This window comes from Gymnoscopelus microlampas (assembly GCF_963454915.1).
Source record: "Gymnoscopelus microlampas genome assembly, chromosome: 10".
Classification (NCBI taxonomy): Eukaryota; Metazoa; Chordata; class Actinopteri; order Myctophiformes; family Myctophidae; genus Gymnoscopelus; species Gymnoscopelus microlampas.
The window spans coordinates 47537696-47560750 of NC_139947.1; positions in this window are offsets into that span (position 1 = coordinate 47537696).

The following is a 23055-nucleotide window of genomic DNA, read 5'->3' on the forward strand; positions in this document are numbered from 1 at the left end:
GAGATGCTCCGCTCTGCTCCGCTCCGCTCTGAGACGCTCTGCTCCGCTCTGAGACGCTCTGAGATGCTCCGCTCTGCTCCGCTCCGCTCTGAGACTGCTCCGCTCTGAGACGCTCTGAGACGCTCTGCTCCGCTCTGAGATGCTCCGCTCTGCTCCGCTCTGAGACGCTCTGCTCTGAGACGCTCTGCTCTGCTCCGCTCCGCTCTGAGATGCTCCGCTCTGAGACACTCTGCTCTGAGACGCTCTGCTCCGCTCCGCTCTGAGATGCTCCGCTCCGCTCTGAGACGCTCTGAGATGCTCCGCTCTGCTCTGAGATGCTCCGCTCTGCTCTGAGACGCTCCGCTCTGAGATGCTCCGCTCTGCTCCGCTCCGCTCTGAGACGCTCTGCTCCGCTCCGCTCTCAGACGCTCCGCTCTGCTCTGAGATGCTCCGCTCTGCTCTGAGACGCTCTGCTCTGAGACGCTCTGCTCCGCTCCGCTCTGAGACGCTCTGCTCCGCTCCGCTCTGCTCCGCTCCGCTCTGAGACGCTCCGCTCTGAGACGCTCCGCTCCGCTCTGCTCTGAGACGCTCTGCTCCGAGACGCTCCGCTCTGAGACTGTTCCGCTCTGAGGCGCTCTGCTCCGCTCTGCTCTGAGACGCTCTGCTCCGCTCCGCTCTGAGACGCTCCGCTCTCTCTGAGACGCTCTGCTCCGCTCCGCTCTGAGACGCTCTGAGATGCTCCGCTCTGCTCCGCTCCGCTCTGAGATGCTCCGCTCCGCTCTGAGACGCTCTGCTCCGCTCCGCTCTGAGACGCTCCGCTCTGAGACACTCTGTTCTGAGACGCTCTGCTCCGCTCCGCTCTGAGATGCTCCGCTCCGCTCTGAGACGCTCTGCTCTGAGACGCTCTGAGACGCTCCGCTCTGAGACGCTCCGCTCTGAGACGCTCTGCTCTGCTCCGCTCTGCTCTGAGATGCTCCGCTCTGAGACGCTCTGCTCTGAGATGCTCCGCTCTGAGACGCTCTGCTCCGCTCCGCTCTGAGACGCTCTGTTCCGCTCCGCTCTGAGACGCTCCGCTCTGAGACGCTCTGCTCTGAGACGCTCTGCTCCGCTCCGCCCTGAGATGCTCCGCTCCGCTCCGCTCTGAGACGCTCTGCTCTGAGACGCTCTGAGACGCTCCGCTCTGAGACGCTCTGCTCTGAGACGCTCTTCTCCGCTCTGAGACGCTCTGCTCCGCTCCGCTCTGAGACGCTCTGAGACGCTCCGCTCTGAGATGCTCCGCTCTGAGATGCTCCGCTCTGAGACGCTCTGTTCCGCTCCGCTCTGAGACGCTCCGCTCTGAGACGCTCTGCTCTGAGACGCTCTGCTCCGCTCCGCTCTGAGACGCTCCGCTCTGAGACACTCTGTTCTGAGACGCTCTGCTCCGCTCCGCTCTGAGATGCTCCGCTCCGCTCTGAGACGCTCTGAGACGCTCCGCTCTGAGACGCTCTGCTCTGAGACGCTCTTCTCCGCTCCGCTCTGAGACGCTCCGCTCTGCTCTGAGACGCTCTGCTCTGCTCCGCTCCGCTCTGACACGCTCTGCTCTGAGACGCTCTGAGATGCTCTGCTCTGCTCCGCTCCGCTCCGCTCTGAGACGCTCTGCTCTGAGACGCTCTTCTCCGCTCCGCTCTGAGACGCTCCGCTCTGCTCTGAGACGCTCTGCTCTGCTCCGCTCCGCTCTGAGACGCTCTGAGATGCTCTGCTCTGCTCCGCTCCGCTCCGCTCTGAGACGCTCCGCTCTGAGACGCTCTGCTCTGAGACGCTCCGCTCCGCTCTGCTCCGCTCCGCTCTCAGACGCTCCGCTCTGCTCTGAGACGCTCTGCTCCGCTCCGCTCTGAGATGCTCCGCTCTGCTCCGCTCTGAGACGCTCTGAGACACTCTGCTCCGCTCCGCTCTGCGACGCTCTGAGACGCTCCTCTCTGAGATGCTCCGCTCTGAGACGCTCCGCTCTGAGACGCTCCGCTCTGAGACACTCTGTTCTGAGACGCTCTGCTCCGCTCCGCTCTGAGATGCTCCGCTCCGCTCTGAGACGCTCTGCTCTGAGACGCTCTGAGACGCTCCGCTCTGAGACGCTCTGCTCTGAGACGCTCTTCTCCGCTCCGCTCTGAGACGCTCTGCTCTGCTCCGCTCCGCTCTGAGACGCTCTGCTCTGAGACGCTCTGCTCTGAGACGCTCTGAGATGCTCCGCTCCGCTCTGCTCCGCTCCGCTCTCAGACGCTCCGCTCTGCTCTGAGACGCTCTGCTCCGCTCCGCTCTGAGACGCTCCGCTCCGCTCTGAGACGCTCTGAGATGCTCCGCTCCGCTCTGAGACGCTCTGCTCTGAGACGCTCTGCTCTGAGACGCTCTGCTCTGAGACGCTCTGCTCTGCTCCGCTCCGCTCTGAGACGCTCTGCTCTGAGACGCTCTGAGATGCTCCGCTCCGCTCTGCTCCGCTCCGCTCTCAGACGCTCCGCTCTGCTCTGAGACGCTCTGCTCCGCTCCGCTCTGAGACGCTCCGCTCCGCTCTGAGACGCTCTGAGATGCTCCGCTCCGCTCTGAGACGCTCTGCTCTGAGACGCTCTTCTCCGCTCCGCTCTGAGACGCTCCGCTCTGCTCTGAGACGCTCTGCTCCGCTCCGCTCTGAGGCGCTCTGCTCCGCTCCGCTCTGAGACGCTCTGCTCTGAGACGCTCTGAGATGCTCTGCTCTGCTCCGCTCCGCTCTGAGACGCTCTTCTCCGCTCCGCTCTGAGACGCTCCGCTCTGCTCTGAGACGCTCTGCTCCGCTCCGCTCTGAGATGCTCCGCTCTGAGACGCTCTGAGATGCTCCGCTCTGCTCTGAGACGCTCCGCTCTGAGATGCTCCGCTCCGCTCCGCTCTGAGACGCTCTGAGATGCTCCGCTCTGCTCTGAGATGCTCCGCTCTGCTCCGCTCTGCTCTGAGATGCTCCGCTCTGCTCCGCTCCGCTCTCAGACGCTCCGCTCCGCTCTGAGACGCTCTGCTCTGAGACGCTCCGCTCTGAGACGCTCTGCTCCGCTCCGCTCTGAGACGCTCTGCTCCGCTCCGCTCTGAGACGCTCCGCTCTGAGACGCTCCGCTCCGCTCTGCTCTGAGACGCTCTGCTCCGAGACGCTCCGCTCTGAGACTGTTCCGCTCTGAGGCGCTCTGCTCCGCTCTGCTCTGAGACGCTCTGCTCCGCTCCGCTCTGAGATGCTCCGCTCTGCTCCGCTCCGCTCTGCTCTGAGATGCTCTGCTCCGAGACGCTCCGCTCTGAGACTGCTCCGCTCTGAGACGCTCTGCTCTGCTCCGCTCTGCTCTGAGATGCTCCGCTCTGAGATGCTCCGCTCTGCTCCGCTCTGAGACGCTCTGCTCCGCTCCGCTCTGAGACGCTCTGAGACGCTCTGCTCCGCTCCGCTCTGAGATGCTCCGCTCTGAGATGCTCCGCTCTGCTCCGCTCTGAGACGCTCTGTTCCGCTCCGCTCTGAGACGCTCCGCTCTGAGACGCTCCGCTCTGAGACACTCTGTTCTGAGACGCTCTGCTCCGCTCCGCTCTGAGATGCTCCGCTCTGAGACGCTCCGCTCTGAGACGCTCTTCTCCGCTCCGCTCTGAGACGCTCTGCTCTGAGACGCTCTGCTCTGCTCTGCTCTGCTCTGAGACGCTCTGCTCCGCTCCGCTCTGAGACGCTCTGCTCTGAGACGCTCTGCTCCGCTCCGCTCTGAGACGCTCTGCTCCGCTCCGCTCTGAGACGCTCCGCTCTGAGACACTCTGCTCCGAGACGCTCCGCTCTGAGACTGTTCCGCTCTGAGGCGCTCTGCTCCGCTCTGCTCTGAGACGCTCTGCTCCGAGACGCTCCGCTCTAAGACTGTTCCGCTCTGAGGCGCTCTGCTCCGCTCTGCTCTGAGACGCTCTGCTCCGCTCCGCTCTGCTCTGAGATGCTCCGCTCTGCTCCGCTCCGCTCGCAGACGCTCCGCTCTGCTCTGAGATGCTCCGCTCTGCTCTGAGACGCTCTGCTCCGCTCCGCTCCGCTCTGAGACGCTCCGCTCTGAGACACTCTGCTCTGAGACGCTCTGCTCTGCTCTGAGATGCTCCGCTCCGCTCTGAGACGCTCCGCTCTGAGACTTTCTGCTCTGAGACGCTCTGCTCTGCTCCGCTCCGCTCTGAGACGCTCCGCTCTGAGACACTCTGCTCTGAGACGCTCTGCTCCGCTCCGCTCTGAGATGCTCCGCTCCGCTCTGAGACGCTCTGCTCCGCTCCGCTCTGAGACGCTCCGCTCTGAGACGCTCCGCTCTGAGACGCTCCGCTCTGAGACTTTCTGCTCTGAGACGCTCTGCTCTGCTCCGCTCCACTCTGAGACGCTCCGCTCTGAGACACTCTGCTCTGAGACGCTCTGCTCTGCTCTGACATGCTCCGCTCCGCTCTGAGACGCTCTGCTCCGCTCCGCTCTGAGACGCTCTGCTCTGAGACGCTCTGAGACGCTCCGCTCTGAGACGCTCTGCTCTGAGACGCTCTGCTCCGAGACGCTCCGCTCTGAGACTGCTCCGCTCTGAGGCGCTCTGTTCCGCTCTGCTCTGAGACGCTCTGCTCCGCTCCGCTCTGAGACGCTCTGAGATGCTCCGCTCTGCTCCGCTCCGCTCTGAGACGCTCTGCTCTGAGACGCTCTGAGACGCTCCGCTCTGAGACGCTCCGCTCTGCTCTGAGACGCTCCGCTCTGCTCTGAGACGCTCTGCTCTGCTCCGCTCCGCTCTGAGGCGCTCTGCTCCGCTCCGCTCTGAGACGCTCTGAGATGCTCCGCTCTGCTCCGCTCCGCTCTGAGACGCTCTGCTCCGCTCCGCTCTGAGACGCTCTGCTCTGAGACGCTCTGCTCTGAGACGCTCTGAGATGCTCCGCTCTGCTCCGCTCCGAGACGCTCTGCTCCGCTCCCCTCTCAGACGCTCCGCTCTGCTCTGAGATGCTCCACTCTGCTCTGAGACGCTCTGCTCCGCTCCGCTCTGAGACGCTCTGCTCCGCTCCGCTCTGAGACGCTCTGCTCCGCTCCGCTCTGAGATGCTCCGCTCTGCTCCGCTCCGCTCTGAGACGCTCTGCTCCGCTCCGCTCTGAGACGCTCTGCTCTGAGACGCTCTGCTCTGAGACGCTCTGAGATGCTCCGCTCTGCTCCGCTCCGAGACGCTCTGCTCCGCTCCCCTCTCAGACGCTCCGCTCTGCTCTGAGATGCTCCACTCTGCTCTGAGACGCTCTGCTCCGCTCCGCTCTGAGACGCTCTGCTCCGCTCCGCTCTGAGACGCTCTGCTCCGCTCCGCTCTGAGACGCTCCGCTCTCTCTGAGACGCTCTGCTCCGCTCCGCTCTGAGACGCTCTGAGATGCTCCGCTCTGCTCCGCTCCGCTCTGAGACGCTCCGCTATGAGACGCTCCGCTCTGAGATGCTCCGCTCTGCTCCGCTCCGCTCTGAGACGCTCTGCTCCGCTCCGCTCTCAGACGCTCCGCTCTGCTCTGAGATGCTCTGCTCCGAGACGCTCCGCTCTGAGACGCTCTGCTCTGCTCCGCTCCGCTCTGAGACACTCTGCTCTGAGACGCTCTGCTCTGCTCTGAGATGCTCCGCTCCGCTCTGAGACGCTCCGCTCTGAGACGCTCTGCTCTGAGACGCTCTGCTCTGAGACGCTCCGCTCTGAGACGCTCCGCTCCGCTCTGCTCTGAGACGCTCTGCTCCGAGACGCTCCGCTCTGAGACTGCTCCGCTCTGAGGCGCTCTGTTCCGCTCTGCTCTGAGACGCTCTGCTCCGCTCCGCTCTGAGACGCTCTGAGATGCTCCGCTCTGCTCCGCTCCGCTCTGAGACGCTCTGCTCCGCTCCGCTCTGAGACGCTCTGCTCTGAGACGCTCTGAGATGCTCCGCTCCGCTCTGCTCTGAGACGCTCCGCTCCGCTCTGCTCTGAGACGCTCTGCTCTGAGACGCTCCTCTCTGAGACGTTCTGCTCCGCTCCGCTCTGAGACGCTCTGCTCCGCTCTGCTCTGAGACGCTCTGAGACGCTCCGCTCTGCTCTGAGACGCTCTGCTCTGAGACGCTCCGCTATGCTCTGAGACGCTCTGCTCTGAGACGCTCTGCTCTGAGACGCTCTGCTCTGCTCCGCTCCGCTCTGAGGCGCTCTGCTCCGCTCCGCTCTGAGACGCTCTGAGATGCTCCGCTCCGCTCTGAGACGCTCTGCTCCGCTCCGCTCTGAGACGCTCTGCTCTGAGACGCTCTGAGATGCTCCGCTCTGCTCCGCTCCGAGACGCTCTGCTCCGCTCCCCTCTCAGACGCTCCGCTCTGCTCTGAGATGCTCCGCTCTGCTCTGAGACGCTCTGCTCCGCTCCGCTCTGAGACGCTCCGCTCTGAGACGCTCTGCTCCGCTCCGCTCTGAGACGCTCCGCTCTCTCTGAGACGCTCCGCTCCGCTCTGAGACGCTCTGAGATGCTCCGCTCCGCTCTGAGACGCTCCGCTATGAGACGCTCCGCTCTGAGACGCTCTGAGATGCTCCGCTCCGCTCTGAGACGCTCTGCTCCGCTCCGCTCTCAGACGCTCCGCTCTGCTCTGAGATGCTCTGCTCCGAGACGCTCCGCTCTGAGACGCTCTGCTCTGCTCCGCTCTGCTCTGAGACGCTCTGAGACGCTCTGCTCCGCTCCGCTCTGAGATGCTCTGCTCCGCTCCGCTCTGAGATGCTCCGCTCTTCTCCGCTCTGCTCCGCTCTGCTCCGCTCTGCTCCGCTCTGCTCCGCTCTGAGACGCTCCGCTCTGAGACGCTCCGCTCTGAGACGATCTGCTCTGAGACGCTCCGCTCTGAGACGCTCTGCTCTGAGACGCTCCGCTCTGAGACGCTCTGCTCCGCTCCGCTCTGAGACGCTCCGCTCCGCTCTGAGACGCTCCGCTCCGCTCTGAGACGCTCCGCTCTGCTCTGAGACGCTCTGCTCCGCTCCACTCTGAGACGCTCCGCTCTGAGACGCTCCGCTCTGAGACTGCTCCGCTCTGCTCCGCTCTGCTCTGAGACGCTCTGCTCCGCTCCGCTCTGAGACGCTCTGCTCCGCTCCGCTCTGAGATGCTCCACTCTGAGACGCTCCGCTCTGAGACGCTCTGCTCCGCTCCACTCTGAGACGCTCCGCTCTGAGACTTTCTGCTCTGAGACGCTCTGCTCCGCTCCGCTCTGAGACGCTCTGCTCCGCTCTGAGACGCTCTGCTCTGAGACGCTCCGCTCTGAGACGCTCCGCTCTGAGATGCTCCGCTCTGAGACGCTCTGCTCCGCTCCGCTCTGAGACGCTCCGCTCTGAGACACTCTGCTCTGAGACGCTCTGCTCCGCTCCGCTCTGAGACACTCTGCTCTGAGACGCTCCGCTCTGAGACGCTCTGCTCTGCTCCGCTCTGAGACGCTCTGCTCTGAGACGCTCCGCTCTGAGGCGCTCTGCTCTGAGACGCTCTGCTCCGCTCCGCTCTGAGACGCTCTGCTCTGAGATGCTCTGAGATGCTCCGCTCTGCTCCGCTCCGCTCTGAGACGCTCCGCTCTGCTCTGAGATGCTCCGCTCTGCTCTGAGACGCTCTGCTCCGCTCCGATCTGAGACGCTCTGCTCCGCTCTGAGACGCTCTGCTCCGCTCCGCTCTGAGACGCTCTGCTCTGAGACGCTCTGCTCTGAGACGCTCCGCTCTGAGACGCTCTGCTCTGAGACGCTCTGCTCCGCTCCGCTCTGAGACGCTCCGCTCTGAGACGCTCCGCTCTGCTCTGAGACGCTCTGCTCCGCTCCACTCTGAGACGCTCCGCTCTGAGACTGCTCCGCTCTGAGACGCTCTGCTCCGCTCCGCTCTGAGACGCTCTGCTCTGAGACTGCTCTGCTCTGAGACGCTCTGCTCTGAGATGCTCTGCTCTGAGACTGCTCTGCTCTGAGACGCTCTGCTCTGCTCCGCTCTGAGACGCTCTGCTCCGCTCCGCTCTGAGACGCTCTGCTCTGAGACGCACTGAGACGCTCTGCTCTGAGACGCTCTGCTCTGAGACGCTCCGCTCTGAGACGCTCTGAGATGCTCTGAGATACTCCGCTCCGCTCTGAGACGCTCCGCTCTGAGACTGCTCCGCTCTGAGACGCTCCGCTCTGAGACTGCTCTGCTCTGAGACGCTCCGCTCTGAGACTGCTCTGCTCTGAGACGCTCTGCTCTGAGACGCTCCGCTCTGAGACTGCTCCGCTCTGAGACGCTCTGCTCTGAGACGCTCCGCTCTGAGACGCTCTGCTCCGCTCCGCTCTGAGACGCTCTGCTCTGCTCCGCTCCGCTCTGAGACGCTCTGCTCTGCTCTGCTCTGAGACGCTCTGAGACGCTCTGCTCCGAGACGCTCCGCTCTGAGACTGTTCCGCTCTGAGACGCTCTGCTCCGCTCCGCTCTGAGACGCTCTGAGATGCTCCGCTCTGCTCTGAGATGCTCTGCTCCGAGACGCTCCGCTCTGAGACTGCTCCGCTCTGAGACGCTCTGCTCTAATCCGCTCTGCTCTGAGATGCTCCGCTCTGAGATGCTCCGCTCTGCTCCGCTCTGCTCCGCTCTGAGACGCTCTGCTCCGCTCCGCTCTGAGACGCTCTGAGACGCTCTGAGATGCTCCGCTCTGAGATGCTCCGCTCTGAGATGCTCCGCTCTGAGACGCTCTGCTCTGAGACGCTCTGCTCTGAGACGCTCTGCTCTGCTCCGCTCCGCTCTGAGACGCTCTGCTCTGAGACGCTCTGAGATGCTCTGCTCTGCTCCGCTCCGCTCCGAGACGCTCCGCTCTGCTCTGAGACGCTCTGCTCCGCTCCGCTCTGAGACGCTCTGAGATGCTCCGCTCTGCTCCGCTCCGCTCCGCTCCGCTCTCAGACGCTCCGCTCTGCTCTGAGACGCTCTGCTCCGATACGCTTCGCTCTGAGACTGCTCCGCTCTGAGGCGCTCTGCTCCGCTCTGCTCTGAGACGCTCTGCTCCGCTCCGCTCTGAGACGCTCTGAGATGCTCCGCTCCGCTCTGAGACGCTCTGCTCCGCTCTGAGACGCTCTGAGATGCTCCGCTCCGCTCTCAGACGCTCCGCTCTGCTCTGAGATGCTCTGCTCCGAGACGCTCCGCTCTGAGACGCTCTGCTCCGCTCCGCTCTGAGACGCTCCGCTCTGAGACGCTCTGCTCCGCTCCGCTCTGAGACGCTCCGCTCTGAGACTTTCTGCTCTGAGACGCTCTGCTCTGCTCCGCTCCGCTCTGAGATGCTCCGCTCTGAGACACTCTGCTCTGAGACGCTCTGCTCCGCTCCGCTCTGAGATGCTCCGCTCCGCTCTGAGACGCTCTGAGATGCTCCGCTCTGCTCTGAGACGCTCCGCTCTGAGATGCTCCGCTCTGCTCCGCTCTCAGACGCTCCGCTCTGCTCTGAGATGCTCCGCTCTGCTCTGAGACGCTCTGCTCCGCTCCGCTCTGAGACGCTCTGCTCCGCTCCGCTCTCAGACGCTCCGCTCTGCTCTGAGATGCTCCGCTCTGCTCTGAGACGCTCTGCTCCGCTCCGCTCTGAGACGCTCTGCTCTGAGACGCTCTGCTCCGCTCCGCTCTGAGACGCTCCGCTCTGAGACGCTCCGCTCCGCTCTGCTCTGAGACGCTCTGCTCCGAGACGCTCCGCTCTGAGACTGCTCCGCTCTGAGGCGCTCTGCTCCGCTCTGCTCTGAGACGCTCTGCTCCGCTCCGCTCTGAGACGCTCTGAGATGCTCCGCTCTGCTCCGCTCCGCTCTGCTCTGAGATGCTCTGAGATGCTCCGCTCTGCTCCGCTCCGCTCTGAGACGCTCTGCTCCGCTCCGCTCTCAGACGCTCCGCTCTGCTCTGAGATGCTCCGCTCTGCTCTGAGACGCTCTGCTCCGCTCCGCTCTGAGACGCTCTGCTCTCAGACGCTCCGCTCTGCTCTGAGATGCTCCGCTCCGCTCTGAGACGCTCTGCTCCGCTCCGCTCTGAGACGCTCCGCTCTGAGACGCTCCGCTCTGCTCTGAGACGCTCTGCTCCGAGACGCTCCGCTCTGAGACTGTTCCGCTCTGAGGCGCTCTGCTCCGCTCTGCTCTGAGACGCTCTGCTCCGCTCCGCTCTGAGACGCTCTGAGATGCTCCGCTCTGCTCCGCTCCGCTCTGCTCTGAGATGCTCTGCTCCGAGACGCTCCGCTCTGAGACTGCTCCGCTCTGAGACGCTCTGCTCTGCTCCGCTCTGCTCTGAGATGCTCCGCTCTGAGATGCTCCGCTCTGCTCCGCTCTGCTCCGCTCTGAGACGCTCTGCTCCGCTCCGCTCTGAGACGCTCTGAGACGCTCTGCTCCGCTCCGCTCTCAGATGCTCCGCTCTGAGATGCTCCGCTCTGAGACGCTCTGTTCCGCTCCGCTCTGTTCCGCTCCGCTCTGCTCTGCTCTGAGACGCTCTGCTCCGAGACGCTCCGCTCTGAGACTGCTCCGCTCTGAGGCGCTCTGCTCCGCTCTGCTCTGAGACGCTCTGCTCCGCTCCGCTCTGAGACGCTCTGAGATGCTCCGCTCTGCTCCGCTCCGCTCTGCTCTGAGATGCTCTGAGATGCTCCGCTCCGCTCTGAGACGCTCTGCTCCGCTCCGCTCTGAGACGCTCCGCTCTGAGACGCTCCGCTCTGCTCTGCTCTGAGACGCTCTGCTCCGCTCCGCTCTGAGACGCTCTGCTCTGAGACGCTCTGCTCCGCTCCGCTCTGAGACGCTCTGCTCCGCTCCGCTCTGAGACGCTCCGCTCTGAGACACTCTGCTCCGAGACGCTCCGCTCTGAGACTGTTCCGCTCTGAGGCGCTCTGCTCCGCTCTGCTCTGAGACGCTCTGCTCCGAGACGCTCCGCTCTAAGACTGTTCCGCTCTGAGGCGCTCTGCTCCGCTCTGCTCTGAGACGCTCTGCTCCGCTCCGCTCTGCTCTGAGATGCTCTGCTCCGAGACGCTCCGCTCTGAGACTGCTCCGCTCTGAGACGCTCTGCTCTGCTCCGCTCTGCTCTGAGATGCTCCGCTCTGCTCTGAGACGCTCTGAGACGCTCTGCTCCGCTCCGCTCTGAGATGCTCCGCTCTGAGATGCTCCGCTCTGAGACGCTCTGTTCCGCTCCGCTCTGAGACGCTCTGCTCCGCTCCGCTCTGAGACTGCTCCGCTCTGCTCTGAGACGCTCTGCTCCGAGACGCTTCGCTCTGAGACTGCTCCGCTCTGAGGCGCTCTGCTCCGCTCTGCTCTGAGACGCTCTGCTCTGCTCCGCTCCGCTCTGAGACGCTCTGAGATGCTCCGCTCTGCTCCGCTCCGCTCTGAGACGCTCTGCTCCGCTCCGCTCTGAGACGCTCTGAGATGCTCCGCTTTGCTCCGCTCCGCTCTCAGACGCTCCGCTCTGCTCTGAGATGCTCTGCTCCGAGACGCTCTGAGACTGCTCCGCTCTGAGACGCTCTGAGACGCTCTGCTCCGCTCCGCTCTGAGATGCTCCGCTCTGCTCCGCTCTGAGACGCTCCGCTCTGAGACTTTCTGCTCTGAGACGCTCTGCTCCGCTCCGCTCTGAGATGCTCCGCTCCGCTCCGATCTGAGATGCTCCGCTCTGAGACACTCTGCTCTGAGACGCCCTGCTCCACTCCGCTCTGAGATGCTCCGCTCCGCTCCGCTCTGAGACGCTCTGAGATGCTCCGCTCTGCTCTGAGATGCTCCGCTCTGCTCTGAGACGCTCCGCTCTGAGATGCTCCGCTCTGAGACGCTCTGCTCCGCTCCGCTCTCAGACGCTCCGCTCTGCTCTGAGATGCTCCGCTCTGCTCTGAGACGCTCTGCTCTGAGACGCTCTGCTCCGCTCCGCTCTCAGACGCTCCGCTCTGCTCTGAGATGCTCCGCTCTGCTCTGAGACGCTCTGCTCCGCTCCGCTCTGCTCCGCTCCGCTCTGAGATGCTCTGCTCCGAGATGCTCCGCTCTGCTCCGCTCCGCTCTGCTCTGAGATGCTCTGCTCCGAGATGCTCCGCTCTGCTCCGCTCCGCTCCGCTCTGAGACGCTCCGCTCTGAGACGCTCCGCTCTGAGATGCTCCGCTCTGAGACACTCTGCTCTGAGACGCTCTGCTCCGCTCCGCTCTGAGACGCTCTGCTCCGCTCCGCTCTGAGACGCTCTGCTCTGAGACGCTCTGAGATGCTCCGCTCTGAGACGCTCCGCTCTGAGACGCTCTGCTCCGCTCCGCTCTCAGACGCTCCGCTCTGCTCTGAGATGCTCCGCTCTGCTCTGAGACGCTCTGCTCCGCTCCGCTCTGAGACGCTCTGAGACGCTCTGCTCCGCTCCGCTCTGAGACGCTCTGCTCCGCTCCGCTCTGAGACGCTCCGCTCTGCTCTGAGACGCTCTGCTCTGAGACTGTTCCGCTCTGAGGCGCTCTGCTCCGCTCTGCTCTGAGACGCTCTGCTCCGCTCCGCTCTGAGACGCTCTGAGATGCTCCGCTCTGCTCCGCTCCGCTCTGCTCTGAGATGCTCTGCTCCGAGACGCTCCGCTCTGAGACGCTCTGCTCTGAGACGCTCTGAGATGCTCCGCTCCGCTCCGCTCTCAGACGCTCCGCTCTGCTCTGAGACGCTCTGCTCCGCTCCGCTCTGAGACGCTCTGCTCCGCTCCGCTCTGAGACGCTCTGCTCCGCTCTGAGACGCTCCGCTCTGCTCTGAGACGCTCTGCTCCGATACGCTTCGCTCTGAGACTGCTCCGCTCTGAGGCGCTCTGCTCCGCTCTGCTCTGAGACGCTCTGCTCCGCTCCGCTCTGAGACGCTCTGAGATGCTCCGCTCTGCTCCGCTCCGCTCTGAGACGCTCTGCTCCGCTCTGAGACGCTCTGAGATGCTCCGCTCTGAGATGCTCCGCTCTGCTCCGCTCCGCTCTGAGACTGCTCCGCTCTGAGACGCTCTGAGACGCTCTGCTCCGCTCCGCTCTGAGATGCTCCGCTCTGCTCCGCTCTGAGACGCTCTGCTCTGAGACGCTCTGCTCTGCTCCGCTCCGCTCTGAGATGCTCCGCTCTGAGACACTCTGCTCTGAGACGCTCTGCTCCGCTCCGCTCTGAGATGCTCCGCTCCGCTCTGAGACGCTCTGAGATGCTCCGCTCTGCTCTGAGATGCTCCGCTCTGCTCTGAGACGCTCCGCTCTGAGATGCTCCGCTCTGCTCCGCTCCGCTCTGAGACGCTCTGCTCCGCTCCGCTCTCAGACGCTCCGCTCTGCTCTGAGATGCTCCGCTCTGCTCTGAGACGCTCTGCTCTGAGACGCTCTGCTCCGCTCCGCTCTGAGACGCTCTGCTCCGCTCCGCTCTGCTCCGCTCCGCTCTGAGACGCTCCGCTCTGAGACGCTCCGCTCCGCTCTGCTCTGAGACGCTCTGCTCCGAGACGCTCCGCTCTGAGACTGTTCCGCTCTGAGGCGCTCTGCTCCGCTCTGCTCTGAGACGCTCTGCTCCGCTCCGCTCTGAGACGCTCCGCTCTCTCTGAGACGCTCTGCTCCGCTCCGCTCTGAGACGCTCTGAGATGCTCCGCTCTGCTCCGCTCCGCTCTGAGATGCTCCGCTCCGCTCTGAGACGCTCTGCTCCGCTCCGCTCTGAGACGCTCCGCTCTGAGACACTCTGTTCTGAGACGCTCTGCTCCGCTCCGCTCTGAGATGCTCCGCTCCGCTCTGAGACGCTCTGCTCTGAGACGCTCTGAGACGCTCCGCTCTGAGACGCTCCGCTCTGAGACGCTCTGCTCTGCTCCGCTCTGCTCTGAGATGCTCCGCTCTGAGACGCTCTGCTCTGAGATGCTCCGCTCTGAGACGCTCTGCTCCGCTCCGCTCTGAGACGCTCTGTTCCGCTCCGCTCTGAGACGCTCCGCTCTGAGACGCTCTGCTCTGAGACGCTCTGCTCCGCTCCGCCCTGAGATGCTCCGCTCCGCTCCGCTCTGAGACGCTCTGCTCTGAGACGCTCTGAGACGCTCCGCTCTGAGACGCTCTGCTCTGAGACGCTCTTCTCCGCTCTGAGACGCTCTGCTCCGCTCCGCTCTGAGACGCTCTGAGACGCTCCGCTCTGAGATGCTCCGCTCTGAGATGCTCCGCTCTGCTCCGCTCTGAGACGCTCTGTTCCGCTCCGCTCTGAGACGCTCCGCTCTGAGACGCTCTGCTCTGAGACGCTCTGCTCCGCTCCGCTCTGAGACGCTCCGCTCTGAGACACTCTGTTCTGAGACGCTCTGCTCCGCTCCGCTCTGAGATGCTCCGCTCCGCTCTGAGACGCTCTGAGACGCTCCGCTCTGAGACGCTCTGCTCTGAGACGCTCTTCTCCGCTCCGCTCTGAGACGCTCCGCTCTGCTCTGAGACGCTCTGCTCTGCTCCGCTCCGCTCTGAGACGCTCTGCTCTGAGACGCTCTGAGATGCTCTGCTCTGCTCCGCTCCGCTCCGCTCTGAGACGCTCTGCTCTGAGACGCTCTTCTCCGCTCCGCTCTGAGACGCTCCGCTCTGCTCTGAGACGCTCTGCTCTGCTCCGCTCCGCTCTGAGACGCTCTGCTCTGAGACGCTCTGAGATGCTCTGCTCTGCTCCGCTCCGCTCCGCTCTGAGACGCTCCGCTCTGAGACGCTCTGCTCTGAGACGCTCCGCTCCGCTCTGCTCCGCTCCGCTCTCAGACGCTCCGCTCTGCTCTGAGACGCTCTGCTCCGCTCCGCTCTGAGATGCTCCGCTCTGCTCCGCTCTGAGACGCTCTGAGACACTCTGCTCCGCTCCGCTCTGCGACGCTCTGAGACGCTCCTCTCTGAGATGCTCCGCTCTGAGATGCTCCGCTCCGCTCTGAGACGCTCCGCTCTGAGACACTCTGTTCTGAGACGCTCTGCTCCGCTCCGCTCTGAGATGCTCCGCTCCGCTCTGAGACGCTCTGCTCTGAGACGCTCTGAGACGCTCCGCTCTGAGACGCTCTGCTCTGAGACGCTCTTCTCCGCTCCGCTCTGAGACGCTCTGCTCTGCTCCGCTCCGCTCTGAGACGCTCTGCTCTGAGACGCTCTGCTCTGAGACGCTCTGAGATGCTCCGCTCCGCTCTGCTCCGCTCCGCTCTCAGACGCTCCGCTCTGCTCTGAGACGCTCTGCTCCGCTCCGCTCTGAGACGCTCCGCTCCGCTCTGAGACGCTCTGAGATGCTCCGCTCCGCTCTGAGACGCTCTGCTCTGAGACGCTCTGCTCTGAGACGCTCTGCTCTGAGACGCTCTGCTCTGCTCCGCTCCGCTCTGAGACGCTCTGCTCTGAGACGCTCTGAGATGCTCCGCTCCGCTCTGCTCCGCTCCGCTCTCAGACGCTCCGCTCTGCTCTGAGACGCTCTGCTCCGCTCCGCTCTGAGACGCTCCGCTCCGCTCTGAGACGCTCTGAGATGCTCCGCTCCGCTCTGAGACGCTCTGCTCTGAGACGCTCTTCTCCGCTCCGCTCTGAGACGCTCCGCTCTGCTCTGAGACGCTCTGCTCCGCTCCGCTCTGAGGCGCTCTGCTCCGCTCCGCTCTGAGACGCTCTGCTCTGAGACGCTCTGAGATGCTCTGCTCTGCTCCGCTCCGCTCTGAGACGCTCTTCTCCGCTCCGCTCTGAGACGCTCCGCTCTGCTCTGAGACGCTCTGCTCCGCTCCGCTCTGAGATGCTCCGCTCTGAGACGCTCTGAGATGCTCCGCTCTGCTCTGAGACGCTCCGCTCTGAGATGCTCCGCTCCGCTCCGCTCTGAGACGCTCTGAGATGCTCCGCTCTGCTCTGAGATGCTCCGCTCTGCTCCGCTCCGCTCTCAGACGCTCCGCTCCGCTCTGAGACGCTCTGCTCTGAGACGCTCCGCTCTGAGACGCTCTGCTCCGCTCTGCTCCGCTCCGCTCTGAGACGCTCTGCTCCGCTCCGCTCTGAGACGCTCCGCTCTGAGACGCTCCGCTCCGCTCTGCTCTGAGACGCTCTGCTCCGAGACGCTCCGCTCTGAGACTGTTCCGCTCTGAGGCGCTCTGCTCCGCTCTGCTCTGAGACGCTCTGCTCCGCTCCGCTCTGAGATGCTCCGCTCTGCTCCGCTCCGCTCTGCTCTGAGATGCTCTGCTCCGAGACGCTCCGCTCTGAGACTGCTCCGCTCTGCTCTGCTCCGCTCTGCTCCGCTCTGCTCTGAGATGCTCCGCTCTGAGATGCTCCGCTCTGCTCCGCTCTGAGACGCTCTGCTCCGCTCCGCTCTGAGACGCTCTGAGACGCTCTGCTCCGCTCCGCTCTGAGATGCTCCGCTCTGAGATGCTCCGCTCTGCTCCGCTCTGAGACGCTCTGTTCCGCTCCGCTCTGAGACGCTCCGCTCTGAGACGCTCCGCTCTGAGACACTCTGTTCTGAGACGCTCTGCTCCGCTCCGCTCTGAGATGCTCCGCTCTGAGACGCTCCGCTCTGAGACGCTCTTCTCCGCTCCGCTCTGAGACGCTCTGCTCTGAGACGCTCTGCTCTGCTCTGCTCTGCTCTGAGACGCTCTGCTCCGCTCCGCTCTGAGACGCTCTGCTCTGAGACGCTCTGCTCCGCTCCGCTCTGAGACGCTCTGCTCCGCTCCGCTCTGAGACGCTCCGCTCTGAGACACTCTGCTCCGAGACGCTCCGCTCTGAGACTGTTCCGCTCTGAGGCGCTCTGCTCCGCTCTGCTCTGAGACGCTCTGCTCCGAGACGCTCCGCTCTAAGACTGTTCCGCTCTGAGGCGCTCTGCTCCGCTCTGCTCTGAGACGCTCTGCTCCGCTCCGCTCTGCTCTGAGATGCTCTGCTCCGAGACGCTCCGCTCTGAGACTGCTCCGCTCTGAGACGCTCTGCTCTGCTCCGCTCTGCTCTGAGATGCTCCGCTCTGCTCTGAGACGCTCTGAGACGCTCTGCTCCGCTCCGCTCTGAGATGCTCCGCTCTGAGATGCTCCGCTCTGAGACGCTCTGTTCCGCTCCGCTCTGAGACGCTCTGCTCCGCTCCGCTCTGAGACTGCTCCGCTCTGCTCTGAGACGCTCTGCTCCGAGACGCTTCGCTCTGAGACTGCTCCGCTCTGAGGCGCTCTGCTCCGCTCTGCTCTGAGACGCTCTGCTCTGCTCCGCTCCGCTCTGAGACGCTCTGAGATGCTCCGCTCTGCTCCGCTCCGCTCTGAGACGCTCTGCTCCGCTCCGCTCTGAGACGCTCTGAGATGCTCCGCTTTGCTCCGCTCCGCTCTCAGACGCTCCGCTCTGCTCTGAGATGCTCTGCTCCGAGACGCTCTGAGACTGCTCCGCTCTGAGACGCTCTGAGACGCTCTGCTCCGCTCCGCTCTGAGATGCTCCGCTCTGCTCCGCTCTGAGACGCTCCGCTCTGAGACTTTCTGCTCTGAGACGCTCTGCTCCGCTCCGCTCTGAGATGCTCCGCTCCGCTCCGATCTGAGATGCTCCGCTCTGAGACACTCTGCTCTGAGACGCCCTGCTCCACTCCGCTCTGAGATGCTCCGCTCCGCTCCGCTCTGAGACGCTCTGAGATGCTCCGCTCTGCTCTGAGATGCTCCGCTCTGCTCTGAGACGCTCCGCTCTGAGATGCTCCGCTCTGAGACGCTCTGCTCCGCTCCGCTCTCAGACGCTCCGCTCTGCTCTGAGATGCTCCGCTCTGCTCTGAGACGCTCTGCTCTGAGACGCTCTGCTCCGCTCCGCTCTCAGACGCTCCGCTCTGCTCTGAGATGCTCCGCTCTGCTCTGAGACGCTCTGCTCCGCTCCGCTCTGCTCCGCTCCGCTCTGAGATGCTCTGCTCCGAGATGCTCCGCTCTGCTCCGCTCCGCTCTGCTCTGAGATGCTCTGCTCCGAGATGCTCCGCTCTGCTCCGCTCCGCTCCGCTCTGAGACGCTCCGCTCTGAGACGCTCCGCTCTGAGATGCTCCGCTCTGAGACACTCTGCTCTGAGACGCTCTGCTCCGCTCCGCTCTGAGACGCTCTGCTCCGCTCCGCTCTGAGACGCTCTGCTCTGAGACGCTCTGAGATGCTCCGCTCTGAGACGCTCCGCTCTGAGACGCTCTGCTCCGCTCCGCTCTCAGACGCTCCGCTCTGCTCTGAGATGCTCCGCTCTGCTCTGAGACGCTCTGCTCCGCTCCGCTCTGAGACGCTCTGAGACGCTCTGCTCCGCTCCGCTCTGAGACGCTCTGCTCCGCTCCGCTCTGAGACGCTCCGCTCTGCTCTGAGACGCTCTGCTCTGAGACTGTTCCGCTCTGAGGCGCTCTGCTCCGCTCTGCTCTGAGACGCTCTGCTCCGCTCCGCTCTGAGACGCTCTGAGATGCTCCGCTCTGCTCCGCTCCGCTCTGCTCTGAGATGCTCTGCTCCGAGACGCTCCGCTCTGAGACGCTCTGCTCTGAGACGCTCTGAGATGCTCCGCTCCGCTCCGCTCTCAGACGCTCCGCTCTGCTCTGAGACGCTCTGCTCCGCTCCGCTCTGAGACGCTCTGCTCCGCTCCGCTCTGAGACGCTCTGCTCCGCTCTGAGACGCTCCGCTCTGCTCTGAGACGCTCTGCTCCGATACGCTTCGCTCTGAGACTGCTCCGCTCTGAGGCGCTCTGCTCCGCTCTGCTCTGAGACGCTCTGCTCCGCTCCGCTCTGAGACGCTCTGAGATGCTCCGCTCTGCTCCGCTCCGCTCTGAGACGCTCTGCTCCGCTCTGAGACGCTCTGAGATGCTCCGCTCTGAGATGCTCCGCTCTGCTCCGCTCCGCTCTGAGACTGCTCCGCTCTGAGACGCTCTGAGACGCTCTGCTCCGCTCCGCTCTGAGATGCTCCGCTCTGCTCCGCTCTGAGACGCTCTGCTCTGAGACGCTCTGCTCTGCTCCGCTCCGCTCTGAGATGCTCCGCTCTGAGACACTCTGCTCTGAGACGCTCTGCTCCGCTCCGCTCTGAGATGCTCCGCTCCGCTCTGAGACGCTCTGAGATGCTCCGCTCTGCTCTGAGATGCTCCGCTCTGCTCTGAGACGCTCCGCTCTGAGATGCTCCGCTCTGCTCCGCTCCGCTCTGAGACGCTCTGCTCCGCTCCGCTCTCAGACGCTCCGCTCTGCTCTGAGATGCTCCGCTCTGCTCTGAGACGCTCCGCTCTGAGACGCTCTGCTCCGCTCCGCTCTGCTCCGCTCCGCTCTGAGACGCTCCGCTCTGAGACGCTCCGCTCCGCTCTGCTCTGAGACGCTCTGCTCCGAGACGCTCCGCTCTGAGACTGTTCCGCTCTGAGGCGCTCTGCTCCGCTCTGCTCTGAGACGCTCTGCTCCGCTCCGCTCTGAGACGCTCCGCTCTCTCTGAGACGCTCTGCTCCGCTCCGCTCTGAGACGCTCTGAGATGCTCCGCTCTGCTCCGCTCCGCTCTGAGATGCTCCGCTCCGCTCTGAGACGCTCTGCTCCGCTCCGCTCTGAGACGCTCCGCTCTGAGACACTCTGTTCTGAGACGCTCTGCTCCGCTCCGCTCTGAGATGCTCCGCTCCGCTCTGAGACGCTCTGCTCTGAGACGCTCTGAGACGCTCCGCTCTGAGACGCTCCGCTCTGAGACGCTCTGCTCTGCTCCGCTCTGCTCTGAGATGCTCCGCTCTGAGACGCTCTGCTCTGAGATGCTCCGCTCTGAGACGCTCTGCTCCGCTCCGCTCTGAGACGCTCTGTTCCGCTCCGCTCTGAGACGCTCCGCTCTGAGACGCTCTGCTCTGAGACGCTCTGCTCCGCTCCGCCCTGAGATGCTCCGCTCCGCTCCGCTCTGAGACGCTCTGCTCTGAGACGCTCTGAGACGCTCCGCTCTGAGACGCTCTGCTCTGAGACGCTCTTCTCCGCTCTGAGACGCTCTGCTCCGCTCCGCTCTGAGACGCTCTGAGACGCTCCGCTCTGAGATGCTCCGCTCTGAGATGCTCCGCTCTGCTCCGCTCTGAGACGCTCTGTTCCGCTCCGCTCTGAGACGCTCCGCTCTGAGACGCTCTGCTCTGAGACGCTCTGCTCCGCTCCGCTCTGAGACGCTCCGCTCTGAGACACTCTGTTCTGAGACGCTCTGCTCCGCTCCGCTCTGAGATGCTCCGCTCCGCTCTGAGACGCTCTGAGACGCTCCGCTCTGAGACGCTCTGCTCTGAGACGCTCTTCTCCGCTCCGCTCTGAGACGCTCCGCTCTGAGACGCTCTGCTCTGAGACGCTCCGCTCCGCTCTGCTCCGCTCCGCTCTCAGACGCTCCGCTCTGCTCTGAGACGCTCTGCTCCGCTCCGCTCTGAGATGCTCCGCTCTGCTCCGCTCTGAGACGCTCTGAGACACTCTGCTCCGCTCCGCTCTGCGACGCTCTGAGACGCTCCTCTCTGAGATGCTCCGCTCTGAGATGCTCCGCTCCGCTCTGAGACGCTCCGCTCTGAGACACTCTGTTCTGAGACGCTCTGCTCCGCTCCGCTCTGAGATGCTCCGCTCCGCTCTGAGACGCTCTGCTCTGAGACGCTCTGAGACGCTCCGCTCTGAGACGCTCTGCTCTGAGACGCTCTTCTCCGCTCCGCTCTGAGACGCTCTGCTCTGCTCCGCTCCGCTCTGAGACGCTCTGCTCTGAGACGCTCTGCTCTGAGACGCTCTGAGATGCTCCGCTCCGCTCTGCTCCGCTCCGCTCTCAGACGCTCCGCTCTGCTCTGAGACGCTCTGCTCCGCTCCGCTCTGAGACGCTCCGCTCCGCTCTGAGACGCTCTGAGATGCTCCGCTCCGCTCTGAGACGCTCTGCTCTGAGACGCTCTGCTCTGAGACGCTCTGCTCTGAGACGCTCTGCTCTGCTCCGCTCCGCTCTGAGACGCTCTGCTCTGAGACGCTCTGAGATGCTCCGCTCCGCTCTGCTCCGCTCCGCTCTCAGACGCTCCGCTCTGCTCTGAGACGCTCTGCTCCGCTCCGCTCTGAGACGCTCCGCTCCGCTCTGAGACGCTCTGAGATGCTCCGCTCCGCTCTGAGACGCTCTGCTCTGAGACGCTCTTCTCCGCTCCGCTCTGAGACGCTCCGCTCTGCTCTGAGACGCTCTGCTCCGCTCCGCTCTGAGGCGCTCTGCTCCGCTCCGCTCTGAGACGCTCTGCTCTGAGACGCTCTGAGATGCTCTGCTCTGCTCCGCTCCGCTCTGAGACGCTCTTCTCCGCTCCGCTCTGAGACGCTCCGCTCTGCTCTGAGACGCTCTGCTCCGCTCCGCTCTGAGATGCTCCGCTCTGAGACGCTCTGAGATGCTCCGCTCTGCTCTGAGACGCTCCGCTCTGAGATGCTCCGCTCCGCTCCGCTCTGAGACGCTCTGAGATGCTCCGCTCTGCTCTGAGATGCTCCGCTCTGCTCCGCTCCGCTCTCAGACGCTCCGCTCCGCTCTGAGACGCTCTGCTCTGAGACGCTCCGCTCTGAGACGCTCTGCTCCGCTCTGCTCCGCTCCGCTCTGAGACGCTCTGCTCCGCTCCGCTCTGAGACGCTCCGCTCTGAGACGCTCCGCTCCGCTCTGCTCTGAGACGCTCTGCTCCGAGACGCTCCGCTCTGAGACTGTTCCGCTCTGAGGCGCTCTGCTCCGCTCTGCTCTGAGACGCTCTGCTCCGCTCCGCTCTGAGATGCTCCGCTCTGCTCCGCTCCGCTCTGCTCTGAGATGCTCTGCTCCGAGACGCTCCGCTCTGAGACTGCTCCGCTCTGCTCTGCTCCGCTCTGCTCCGCTCTGCTCTGAGATGCTCCGCTCTGAGATGCTCCGCTCTGCTCCGCTCTGAGACGCTCTGCTCCGCTCCGCTCTGAGACGCTCTGAGACGCTCTGCTCCGCTCCGCTCTGAGATGCTCCGCTCTGAGATGCTCCGCTCTGCTCCGCTCTGAGACGCTCTGTTCCGCTCCGCTCTGAGACGCTCCGCTCTGAGACGCTCCGCTCTGAGACACTCTGTTCTGAGACGCTCTGCTCCGCTCCGCTCTGAGATGCTCCGCTCTGAGACGCTCCGCTCTGAGACGCTCTTCTCCGCTCCGCTCTGAGACGCTCTGCTCTGAGACGCTCTGCTCTGCTCTGCTCTGCTCTGAGACGCTCTGCTCCGCTCCGCTCTGAGACGCTCTGCTCTGAGACGCTCTGCTCCGCTCCGCTCTGAGACGCTCTGCTCCGCTCCGCTCTGAGACGCTCCGCTCTGAGACACTCTGCTCCGAGACGCTCCGCTCTGAGACTGTTCCGCTCTGAGGCGCTCTGCTCCGCTCTGCTCTGAGACGCTCTGCTCCGAGACGCTCCGCTCTAAGACTGTTCCGCTCTGAGGCGCTCTGCTCCGCTCTGCTCTGAGACGCTCTGCTCCGCTCCGCTCTGCTCTGAGATGCTCTGCTCCGAGACGCTCCGCTCTGAGACTGCTCCGCTCTGAGACGCTCTGCTCTGCTCCGCTCTGCTCTGAGATGCTCCGCTCTGCTCTGAGACGCTCTGAGACGCTCTGCTCCGCTCCGCTCTGAGATGCTCCGCTCTGAGATGCTCCGCTCTGAGACGCTCTGTTCCGCTCCGCTCTGAGACGCTCTGCTCCGCTCCGCTCTGAGACTGCTCCGCTCTGCTCTGAGACGCTCTGCTCCGAGACGCTTCGCTCTGAGACTGCTCCGCTCTGAGGCGCTCTGCTCCGCTCTGCTCTGAGACGCTCTGCTCTGCTCCGCTCCGCTCTGAGACGCTCTGAGATGCTCCGCTCTGCTCCGCTCCGCTCTGAGACGCTCTGCTCCGCTCCGCTCTGAGACGCTCTGAGATGCTCCGCTTTGCTCCGCTCCGCTCTCAGACGCTCCGCTCTGCTCTGAGATGCTCTGCTCCGAGACGCTCTGAGACTGCTCCGCTCTGAGACGCTCTGAGACGCTCTGCTCCGCTCCGCTCTGAGATGCTCCGCTCTGCTCCGCTCTGAGACGCTCCGCTCTGAGACTTTCTGCTCTGAGACGCTCTGCTCCGCTCCGCTCTGAGATGCTCCGCTCCGCTCCGATCTGAGATGCTCCGCTCTGAGACACTCTGCTCTGAGACGCCCTGCTCCACTCCGCTCTGAGATGCTCCGCTCCGCTCCGCTCTGAGACGCTCTGAGATGCTCCGCTCTGCTCTGAGATGCTCCGCTCTGCTCTGAGACGCTCCGCTCTGAGATGCTCCGCTCTGAGACGCTCTGCTCCGCTCCGCTCTCAGACGCTCCGCTCTGCTCTGAGATGCTCCGCTCTGCTCTGA